The sequence below is a fragment of the Balaenoptera ricei genome, chromosome 8 (genome assembly GCF_028023285.1).
Source record: "Balaenoptera ricei isolate mBalRic1 chromosome 8, mBalRic1.hap2, whole genome shotgun sequence".
NCBI classification, from domain to species: Eukaryota; Metazoa; Chordata; class Mammalia; order Artiodactyla; family Balaenopteridae; genus Balaenoptera; species Balaenoptera ricei.
Genome location: NC_082646.1, coordinates 16,612,883 through 16,625,217, shown reverse-complemented (window position 1 = coordinate 16,625,217; position 12,335 = coordinate 16,612,883).

The window sequence follows — 12,335 nt, the reverse complement described above, 5'->3', positions numbered from 1 at the left end:
CACCGGCCTTTGACCGTCTCTTTAGCCAGCTCCCTGGATTCCTAAGAATGAAAACACAGGTACATGCCCTAAGAAGCTGCTGCGGCTGGGATGGGAACCATAAAGGACATCCCACAGAGAAGGTGGCAAGACAGCGGGGCCAAATGGCGGCGTGGAAAAGGGGGTAAAGACTACGGAATCTACTTCTCTGCCGATAGGGAGGCTTAGAAGTGCTGGGTCCCAAGCAGTCTAGGTGGGAACAGAAGAAACAATCTTAGCTGGGCTTGAGCAGCCAACAGACTCTGGAGTCGCAGGGCGGAGGCTCTGGAGTTTTCTTCTCAGCCGCTCCAGCTGCACGTTCCTGAAAAGCCGGCACTTGTGTGAAGCATGTCCCAACTCAGACGTGAGTCACGCCAGCTTATTTTAAGGCCTGACCTCTTCCCGGGAAGGGAAACCGGCCTGGAAAGCCACGTGCTGGAAGGCGACCATGGCCCCAGGCCAAGGGAAACAGAGGTCCCTACAGCTCCCTGACATTCTACTCCCCAGAAGCCCAGCGCAAGCAGAGGCGGCAACAGCTGGTGGCACTCACCGCCCCTCCCTCCCCGGGGCAGTGACAGTGGGACTTGCAGCGCCCGCAGCTCTCGGGTCCATCGAGAGCCCACTGAAGGCTGGGGGATGGGGCAGCAGGGCAGGGAGAAGAAGCCCTGTTTTTCCCTTCCTGGGGACTCTCGCCTTGTTTTTAAGTCCACACCAAATTGTCCTGAGAGGTCACTGCGCTCCTTTGGGGATAAATGGACAGAGGGAGTCTGAAATCTCATGCTCACTCAGCCCAATGTATTTAAGTCTTTTCATAATTCATAGCCCCATTTCCATACACTGGCCCACTTAAGGATAGATCTCAGGGAAACCTCAAAGCTGTTCTGATTGCACGGGCTCATCCAGCATCTTCCTAAAAGGTTCTCGACTCGCCTCTCAGAATTGACGGCATCAATGCTTATGAAGAAAAACTAATAGCGCCAGCTGGTAGTCACTGAAAAGTCACTTAATATTTCTCAGTGCAAGGAGCTACACTTAATGGGACACAATGTTTTTTTCCCTAAGCAGTTGGAAAAAATCCTTGACATCCTATTAATAATGTCAAGTTTTATTGGCTCTCTCATTTGACATGATATTAAACTTTTCAGACTCTATCTCGACTGAGGTACAAGGTTGTTAAAGTGCGGACGGATTGGAGCATTACAAAACGTGGCGTGGAACCAATGCCTGTCCAGGTGAGCGTAGAGAGATGGGAAGGGATGAGAGGTGGGGCTCAAGAGACAAATCCTATTTGTGGAAGACTTCTGAGGACCCCACTCCCTTCCCTGCACTGTCTTTTCCTAACACTGATGGGGCTTCAAAACTCCATGGCATCGGGCCACTCATCGTCCTCTGCAAGTCTACTTCCCTGCATAGAATGAAGTGAAAACAACAAAGTCAAGACAAATGACAGAGTCTGTGGAAGTCCAAGCACAGTTTCGCTCCATGGCACTTCCTTGGGACAGGAAGTGTCTGGCTTTCTAATAAAAACAATGCACAATAAGAATAGCTGTTGTTACTAGTACCCACACATGGCTGACTCCGTTCTAAGTGCTTTGCCGTATTAACCCCTCTTGGCTCCTTACGAAAACTGCATGAGTTAGTTGCTATTTTCATCCCCATGGTCCCCATTTTGAAGATACAAAACTGAAAGAAAGATGTGCCCAAATCTCAGGGCTAGTAGGTAACACACCTGGGAATCCGCTCCAAGCAGAATGTAGCTGGACACCAACGGCTTACCACTCTTTGATGCAATGGGACCCACTTTGGAAATGCAGTGTCACCTCTGCAGAGGTTAGGGACCCCAGCCTGGCCCTTAGATCTCTCCCCAGCCCCGGCATCCCTCCTCTTCTCACCATTTTACTGTGGGGACCTGATGTGAAAACAAGCAGGCGGTTTCTAGCAGACAGGCATCGGCTTTGCCTGTCAGGCGCAAAACCATGAATAACACATTTTAAGCAAAGAACACCCCAGCAACCCAATAATGCACGTCTAAAGCCATTTTGATGTTGGAGAGATACAGTAATACTTTTATGCTTTGTTTAAAGAAATTGTTTCCAGCATATTTGTAGTGAAATCACTCCAAAGAGTTTATTTTGGATGATTGATTTATAGGAATCCGGCTCACACGCCCAGAGGATGACACTTAAATCATATCTTCTTTTCATTTATAATAAGGAACAAAATGATCATATTTTGACAAGTCTGATCATTTTGGGGGTTGAGCAGGTTCCCTCGGTGGGCTCAGTCTATAGCTTGAGGAACTGAGAGAATATTATTACGTCTCATTAAAATCAGCTGCAGCTGCTTCAGCTGGCTGCCCCAAGAAAACAAAGCGATGGACGGTTTATCCTGGAGTAGGCTACCTAATGATTTTTAAGAACGAGACAACTGGAAATATCTTGAGTTGCGATTGTCAAACCCAGCTGCCTTGGGTTTGAATTTACAGCAGCAATCCCTTAAAGAAGACCCTCTCTGTCCCCAACAAAGAGGTGACTTGCCGATTCACAGGTCTTTCTGTGCCCTCCCTCCCCCCGCCCATCCCCCCTTGATGCTGCTGCAGGCTCTGACCTTCTGACCCTCTGACCCACAGAGGCCTCATTGCATTCCCAGGCCTAGTGGGAATCTTAATGGCCAGCCATGGCGGTGGTGAGTGTGACATTTGCTGCTTTGGTGCCTGCCTTCTCACTAGATCCAACAAGCCGGGTTGTAGCCCTTGTTTGTTTTCAGATTTACAGCTGGAATAGATGTTGCTTGCATCCCATCCCCAAATCCATGCTCACTCCCGTATTTGTACGCAGCTCCTTGGCTGGGCTTTGGGTCCCGCTGAGTCCTGCCCCGCCTGGGAGGGTCTACTTTCTCCTCTGCTTCCCCTACAAACCGTGGCAGGCATCCTCTTCTGGTCTCTCTCTCCAGCAGGGGCCCGGCCCTCCACCCCTCCCACTTCTTGGGAAGATGAGAGTTCAGTCTGTGACAACCACCACACAGTGAGAAGACCAGGAAAGTTCTCCTGGAACAAAACCTCCCCAAGTTCTCGGGGGCCGTGGAGGTCTGTGTAAGAGGAGTCCAGTGAAAGATCTTCCTTCTCTCATCTCCCTCTTTCATCTTCCCTAATCCCCTCCCCTCAACTTATCTTTCTTTTTCTCTCTGTCCCCAGCCCCCCTCCTCTTTCTATTCACCATCAAGAACAGCCAATTTAGCGGGCGGCCGTATGGCTCCAGCAAAGTCCCTGGGATCAGTGGCTGTAGGGAATGGCGGAGCCAGAAGGGAAAATCAAAGATGAAATGAGCATTTGGATCTTACTGAAACTGACTACTCTTCTGCCTCATGGTTCCGGGAGATTAGGGGATGGGGTCTGTGCTTCCTTCCCTCCTGAATCTGACCCACCGCTTTCTCTCCTGTGAGGACCTGTAACACGGCCAGTTAGACACTGGTTTCAGCTGTCAAAAAGTTTTCCACCCGCAGCCATGCTGGGGCTTTGAAGGTGATGTCGGGGTGGTGGACAGGTGAGGGTGAGGAAAAGCCATTTCTGGGATGGACAGAGCTCAAGGTCCAAGACCAGAAGATGTATAGGTGGACATGAGTGGGTGTTTATTCCAAACAGGAGGGGCTCAAATGGTAGCAAGAGGGATGAAGCTTAGATATAAAGAGGAACAAGGGTTTTGTTTTTTTTTTTATTTAAAAAAATTTTTTTTTAAATTTTATGGCTGTGTTGGGTCTTCGTTTCTGTGCGAGGGCTTTCTCTAGTTGTGGCAAGCAGAGGCCACTCTTCATCGCGGTGCGCGGGCCTCTCACTATCGCGGCCTCTCTTGTTGCGGAGCACAGGCTCCAGACGCGCAGGCTCAGTAGCTGTGGCTCACGGGCCCAGTTGCTCCGCGGCATGTGGGATCTTCCCAGACCAGGGCTCGAACCCGTGTCCCCTGCATTGGCAGGCAGATTCTCAACCACTGCGCCACCAGGGAAGCCCCGGAACATGGGTTTTGAAAGTAAGCCAGGATGCCTTTAATAATTGCTATAATAACTACATTTTATTATGTAGTATATTTACTGTTCTAAGAACTTTCTTTTACAATCTCATTTAATCCCTCCAACGACCCTACAAAAGAGGTATGCCTGTTAGATTTCCATTTTACAGCTGAGAGAGCTGAGGTTCAGATAAGTTAAATAACTTTATCCAAGGCCAGCAGCTAGAAAGGGACAGAGCCAGAATTTAGACTCAGGCAATCTGATGCCAGAGCCTCGGCTCCTAACTGCTGCCTTCCAGCTGCCTCCCTGGACAGAGGAGGGAAATGCTGGAGATGGTTCTTCCTGGCCAGGTGGGGTACACACCTGGAAGACCAAGAGGTGGGTGAGTGGACTTGGTGGCTTTGTGAGTCTCTGAAGAGTGTGGGATTCTCGGTGACTGTGAGCCTGGCCTTCTCACTGATGCGGCTTCCTCCCTCTCCGCCCTTCCCACACAGTTTCTCCAAGCTCCATCCATCCCACGAGCTGGGGGGAGGGCTGAAGTGAGGATGAGAGGTCCTCGTGAGGCTGAGTCCAGTCCTGGATGCCTCTGCCCGCATCTGCTTTGCTTGGGGTGCAGTTGCCTGACTCGCATCTGTTACACTGGGTCACCAGCTGCCAACTGCGGCCAAGGGGTCAGTCACCTTTTCCATCCATCCTCCATCCTGATCTGACTTACCTCGCACAAGGGGTGCCCCCCGAGCCCGCAGCTCTGGTCCTCCCGGTCTCCTTCTCAGCTTAGTGGGTTTTTATGTGGCCCAGGAGTCCTTGTCAGTTTCAAGAGTCCCCCCCACTGACCTTTTAATAAACATTTCCTGTGTTATCAGAATATTTCCTAATTCATTCCCTTCTGTCCCTGAAAATCTAAATCCTATTTAATGTCCTTCGTTTTCATTTATAAAGACAGATACAAAATAATTATTTCCTATCTCTGTGGTTTCCTTATCTCTTGTCCTAATAATGCCTTCGGCAGTCGAACATTTCCCGTCAGTTGAAACAGTGTGTTTGTTTTTTGTTCTTTAAAGAAGAAAAATAAAATGCTTTACTGGGCTTTGTCTCATCTATCTCTTCCCTTTCAGGCTTTCTTGGCCCCCTTCCTCTCTTCCTCTCTGTCTTTCCCTGGGTACCTCTCTCTCCCTCTACCAAGTCCCCTCTCCTGCTGCCCAGGCCCTCGCCCAGCCATGCTCGGCTCCCCTCATTTTCCTGTTCGTGCTGCAGTCTGTCTGCAGCCTCACATCTGAATTTCATCAGCCCCTGAGCCTGCCTATGAGCTCAAGTCCCCCAGCTAGTAAAATTGGTTTGGAGGAGCAGCCGCAGTTTCAAAAAGAAACATTCTTTGGTTTCCTCTCATGAAAACTAGTGAGCAGAGAATTCACAGTTCCCTTCTCTGGGCGTCTCTTTGAAGTTTTTGATTGAAAGGAGAAGGGATGAAAAGGGATGGTGGGGGTGGGGGAGATAGTGGTGGGCATAAGGATTCCAGATTTAAGTAGCAACTCTGAAGCTGGGGACCCAGACTTCCAGCAACCCTCTCTGTTCCCCGCCATTTGGGTTGGGACAACACTGTTATTTTTGGCCGTTCTGTATCTGATCCAGTCTTTCCCCCTCCTCTCTTTTATTTTGGGATAAAATTCAATACACAGTTTAAGTCTGGGGTTTGGGAGAAAGTCGTTAATGGAAGCAGACTGATTTTATGGGGATTGGTTATGTTCTTGGCAGAGTTGTTCAAACCCAACCATTGGCACTGGCTGAGCGCCTTCCATATATCAATCAGCTCCATAAGAGATCACATTTACTGTCGCAGCCATTCTGTAACTAGGTGCCTTTGTTACCCTATTTTACCCACGAGGAAACTGAGGCTCAGAGAGACTAAGTAACCTGCTCCCGGCACTCGGCCAGCAATGGTACAGCCGGGCTCAGAACCCAGGTCTGCCCGACTCCATGGCCTGTCCTCCCAACTCCGGTATCTTCTTTCTTCATGCCCTCTGTTCTCTAACACCCGGGTCTTCAAGAGAAAAAAAATGCTGTCACTCTTCCAGCTTTAAAGTCTTTGTCAAGGCCAAGAAGGAACTCAGAAGAGCTCTTTGTCAAGGTTATCTAATGGATGGACCCGGAGCGCTTTTATCATTCACGGGGAATGTGGTTACAAGACACAGAAAAGAAAACTCAAGAGAAAAATGTTTGAAAGCCTGGTGATAGGGAGAGGTCAAGGACTGCTGGACGGGCACCAGAGACATTCTCTAAACCAAACCCCTTCATTTTATAGTCAAGGAGACTGAGGCCTAGGAAGGGCGGGTCTGACCCTTCCCTTCACTTGGCTCAGCAGTGAAACACACTGATCTAGTCGCGGCCCCCAGACAGCTCTACTTTACCTTCTGGGAAGCTGCGTGGGGATCGGCTGAGGGAGGCCAGGGAATTGGGCATCTTCCTCTGTAAGATCCAGACTTAGGAGACAAAGGGGTTTAAGGAGGCCAGAACTGGCCAGAAGCTTCTGGATAAAGAAGGAGCAGTCATGAGGCTGACACTCCCCTAGACAACAAAACTCTGAAAGAGGCAGGCATCCTTGAGGCCCCAGCTCCTACTGGAGGATACTTTTCTGGTCAGTGGATTAGGCTAACCTACCAGTGCTGTCTTTCTTTTGGCTCCCTGGAAGGTCCTGGCCTGGGGGACCAGGTTGCGCATGTACTTGGACTCGGTGAGATGCATACAAACCTTACAAAATGTCATCAATACAGTCTGTGCAACTCAGGCCAGAGGGCAGGAAGGATAATGCCAGCAAGGAGGGTCCCCTAGCTGGAGACTCTCTGTAAAGCAGTGTTAATCAAACAACTGTTTCATAGAATGGGTCACCCAAATCCCAAACCTCGCCAATTGAGATAGCATCTTCCAGTTGATGTAACCAGCAAAGAGAAGCATATTAAACCACTGGTATTTGGTGCACCCACTATGGAGAACAGTATGGAGGTTCTTTAAAAAACTAAAAATAGAGTTACCATAGGGTTCAGCAGTCCCATTCCTGGGAATATAACCAGAAAAGATGAAAACTCTAATTCGAAAAGATACATGCACCCCAATGTTCATAACAGCACTATTTAAATACAATAACCAAGACTTGGAAGCAACCTAAATGTCCATTGACAGAGGAATGGATAAGGAGGATGTGGTACATATATACAATGGAATACTACTCAGCCATAAAAAAGAACGGAATAATGCCATTTGCAGCAACATGGATGGACCTAGAGATTATCATACTAAGTGAGGTAAGTCAGACAGAGAAAGAAAAAAATTGTATGACATCACCTACATGTGGATTCTAAAAAAATGATACAAATGAACTTATTTACAAAACAGAAAGAGACTCACAGACATAGAAAACAAACTTATGGTTACCAAAGGGGAAGGGAAGCAGAGAGAGGGATAAATTAGGAATTTGTAACTGAATCACTTTACTGTACACCTGAAACTAACACATTGTAAATCAACTATACTTCAATTAAAAAAAAAAAAAAACCATCAGTATAACTGGCTTGAAATGGGGCCATGAAGGAATGGGGCTCCAGGACAACTATGGTTTGGTGGGTGTGTGAGTTGCTAGTGATGGGGAAGATGGTGGATTTTGAAATGATGTGAACATAGGTTATCTCACTGGGGGATCAGGACCTTGGAGGGTGGGGGGAAGAGTGGGAGAAGTCTGGGGAAGGGAAGCACAATCCTGAAACGTGGCTTCCTAGGCACACAAGAAACTTTGCCAATCTCATGTTGTTCCTGACAGCTGCTCTGGGGTGAAGGGAGACCTTGCAGAGTCTAGAGGAGTGAAAACCTGGTCTGGCAATTCCCAGAGCTGAGTTCTGGTCCCATAGCTGCCTCTCTGACCTTCAGTTTCTGGTCCCATAAAATGAGGGTGTGTGGCTATCAGTATTTTCCAAATTTCAATTTATTCAAGTACTATTTTTATGAGGAGTTTTGTCAGATCTTTAAATATGTTTCTTTCAATTGGCTTACTAAAAAATTTTTCCTCGCTCTAAACATACTATGCAAAATACCCAGGTTTGGTGAGCAAGTCATATTTTTTTCTAATGTAGATTAAAGTAAACTTAACTATTAATTTTCTTTAAGGCTCATCTGTGTATCACCTAAATTACCTTTTGTCCTACCCTCTGAGGAACTCTGGGCTGAGCGATGGCGGACTCCCTCCATCTCTGCGATGCCATGATGCATTACATGGGGGGATACTTTCCTTTCCCTTTCTGAATGGAGGACAAGATTTGCAGAAGCTCTGAGTCCCTGTTGGGAAAGAGAAGAGAATCTGCATGTTTCACGGATGCTGAAGCCAAATTCTGGAAGGAATGACAAAGTCATTGCTAATTGCAGCCAATTATTCTATCGGGTGGTACTAGTAAGGAAAATGACTTCAAGTGTAGAGTTGTCTTGGAAAGAATTACCATACTGGTAAATAATTTTGATTTGAGTAATTTTTAATGCTAACATTTGCTACAAGTACCTAGAAAATTTTTTTTAAAATGCCTTCATTGGAGCTTATTAAGGCGGTTTTGTAATTAATGACCCACCAGTCATACCTGTAATTTTGGGTATAAAAAAGAAACATTAACTATGTGTGTTTTTTTTTTCTTTTTCCGAAGAGTAGAATTATTTTCTCTCAGCCCCCCAGGGCCTGAGAGCACCCACTGGAAGGTGCCCTAGGTTATTATTCATCCTTTGTTCTAAAGAAACAGAAATTCATCATGGTAGACTGTGCACTGTGTATTTCCAACTGGGTCTCTAATCCCTTCTGTGTCTTTTCCTGGCCATGAGAGAGTGGTTGGTTCCTTCCCTTTACTCTGTGACTCAATTTCATCACCTATATAATGAATACAAAGTGAAATGGCCTAAGGACTGTTATACTTAATCACTGTGGCTGTGTGTGTGTATGTACATATATATGTACACATATATATTGTACATATGTACATATATATGTACATAAGGAGGTGCTGCATCTTTAAGCAAATACTTGTACTAAACTGCTTGGAATAATTTTATTAATTTATCATTTCATTTATTCTCATTCATTAAGTACCTTTTAAACACTATCATTCATCATTTAGTCCATCCATCTATCCATTGAGCTACATTTTCAACAAATATTCATCAAGTATCACTTACATGCTCTGCCCTGAGGGGAGATACAAAAGCGGTGTAAGAGAGAGTTCCTGCCCTTCAGGGCCTTGGAATACATTTGTCAAAACGATATTGACAGATGATCATTCACTAGCCATGAGACCTGGTGGGAGCCAATGATTCATGAATGATGCTGAGTGTAAACATTCTAAGAAGTAACTGCTTTAAGAATTCAGAGAAGGGGAGAAAGATCTTTGCAAGGTGCTGGGTTCAAAAAGCATTTGAGGAGGGGAGACTTGGGCAGAGTATTAAATGATGAATTGTGTTTGGGTTGGCAGAGAAGAGAGCAAAGGGTAAGAATCGGCATTTAAGATAATCAGCTCTGCCATTCACTTGCTGTGGGACTTACGGCAAATCTCTTAACCTCTCTGGTTCTCAATGTTTTCCTCTGTAAAATGGGGGATTGGACTGGTTGCTTCAAAATTTTATGATCCAGTGAAAATCTAGACAGGGGAAGCGCATGAGTGGTTTTGGTAACACAGGGGAAAGGCTTAATGACCTTTGAAAGACATTATCTGATTTTCCCAGAGTGACTGTTCTGCATCAGAAAGAATGGGCTGTGTTTGAACTGGGGGCCATAGCCTGGAGGTCTGATCTGGATTCCCTTGGACTGGAAGAAACACACTCTCATTGTCTTTGCCAACAACTGCCTGTGGCAAATTCAGTCCCCTGCTTGATGCAGCGTTTGGAGGAAATTTTTCCATGAAAACAAAAGTTTTTGCTTAATTATTCAGCACACTCATGCGTTTAAAAATACTGTCCACTCTCTAACTAACTGTCTTTTTAACAAAGCTTTTTGTCTCCCAAGGAGCTGGGCCTCCATTGTCTAAGGCTTCCTTATAAAGAACTCAGGGCCAGGCATAATCCCAGATGTCCCCGTGTTTAGAGACAAGCTTCCCCAGGCAGAAAGAGGTGTCTAACTTGCCTTTCTGTAGAGATGTGACGAAGGCACAGCCAAGCTCCCTGGGGACTGGTGTAGGCAGAGTGTGAATGGGGGTGAAATGATAAGACAAGGTCATTTGCCCAAATGTGGATGGTGAGTTTTAGAGCATCAGAGAAGACTTTCTCCACGCTGCCTCTTGATCCAACTGTATTTATCCTTTCATCTAAGATCCATTCATCTCGCCATCCATCTAACATAGACGCATTGCCTACTCACTGCACCACGCTGTTCTAGTTCCTGAGACCGCCACGTATGGAGAAGAATCAGTATAGGACAAGTTTCAGGGGAAACTGGAAATTTTCTAACGGCCCAGAGGAAACGTTGTAATTTTTGCCTTACCCCAATTTAGTATCTTTGATTTCTTTCATGCTTTCTAGTCGCATGGCATTTAGGGTGTTTGTCTCAACTGATGGAGGTTTCCATCTTGAGGAGAGATCAGATCTCGGCTCTCAGAGAGCAGAACAAGGTCTGTATTGTTCACTTCATACACAGGGCAGCCCAGCATTAGATCAGCAGAAGCCCAAAGATGGAAAGATTTGGATAATGAAAATGCTATTTATCAAAACGGCGGCCCACGTAGATGCCAAATTTACAGCATTTAATGCAGTCACCAGCCTACATGTGTCCCCTTAATATTCCAGCCTGCTTCCCCAGCCTCCCCGCTGAAGATGCCAGGAATGGCAAGATCAAAAGAAAGAGAGACTGCCTGAAGTTGGAACCGTGAGTCATTGTAGCGTGAAGCCAGAGGGTCATAAGGAAATGGCACTTTGCTGGTGACCCTGCCAGAGGGTCTTTCCAGCACCACTCACTCACCTTTTCTGGGGAGCTGCCTTCCTTCCAGTAGGGACGGAGGTGTGGGTTTGAATGTTGGGGGGCGGGGCAGGGTTTGAGGAATGGGACCTGCAACCACCTCCAACCTTGTGCCACAAAAGGTAGGTCAAGCTTACCATTGGATTTTCATAACTGGAATAGAAGGTGATGAGAAGAAAGTAGCATTAAGAAAGCCTTGAGGGGGACTTCCCTGGTGGCGCAGTGGTTAGGAATCCGCCTGTCAATGCAGGGGACACGGGTTCGAGCCCTGGTCTGGGAAGATCCCACATGCCACGGAGCAACTAAGTCCGCGAGCCACAACTACTGAAGCCTGTGTGCCTAGAGCCCGTGCTCCGCAACAAGAGAAGCCACCACAATGGGAAGCCCGCACACCGCAACGAAGAGTAGCCCCCGCTCGCCGCAACTAGAGAAAAGCCCGTGTGCAGCAACAAAGACCCAATGCAGCCAAAAAATAAATAATAAATAAATAAATTTATTAAAAGAAAGCATTTAAGTAGCTATCTGGTAGGACTTCCTATTAAGGTATCCAAAGAGACAGAGGAATTATCAAATTAGTCATGACTTTCAGTTTCTTCATTTGCTAAGTTGGGATAAGAATACCTATCTTGAAGGTATTTATGATGATGAGTTTTTAAAAGGTAATGTATCTGAAGGCACCTAGCACAGTGGTTGGTACATAATATACACCTAATATTTGTTACTTGAATCTGGATCTGAATCCTAGAGAAGGGAGGAAGTCTTCTCAATGAAGATGAACTCCCATAGCTGGACTATGTCAACTCCTAAGAATATTTTGGCCAATAGGATGCTGCCTTTCAGTGACCCCCCTCATGGACAGTCCATCTTGCAAATGGCTCTTCTGATATTGACTTTGAAAACATAATGATTACCCTGAGCTCCTTTTGGAAACATGAAAAACATAGTGCAAAGAGATCAGAGCCTTCCTCAGATTCCACGATTTGCTTGTGCCAAGAGCCAGGAGGTCTCCTGGGCCCTTAGCACTGAGCCCTGGACATGAGCTATGGCGTCTGAGCAGGCGGGAGAAAATAAAAGCCCAGTATTTTGTCAATAATTGTCTCAACTCTGTATTGCTAAGTGTATTCTTTCTACTTCCCCATTCCTTTCTTCCATTAAAAGGTGAGAGGGCAGAGATTCTCCACCTCCACTAAGGACAAAATAGCAGAGAACAGGCTGACACTGTGATTGTGAGGGTATAAGGTAGAGGTTGGCAAGAACTTCCAAACAGAAAAGAAGGGATTAAAATTGGCATGCACAGCTGGGGCCGACCCTAGGTTCTTTTTCAGGCACCTCTAAGAATGGGAGAGGC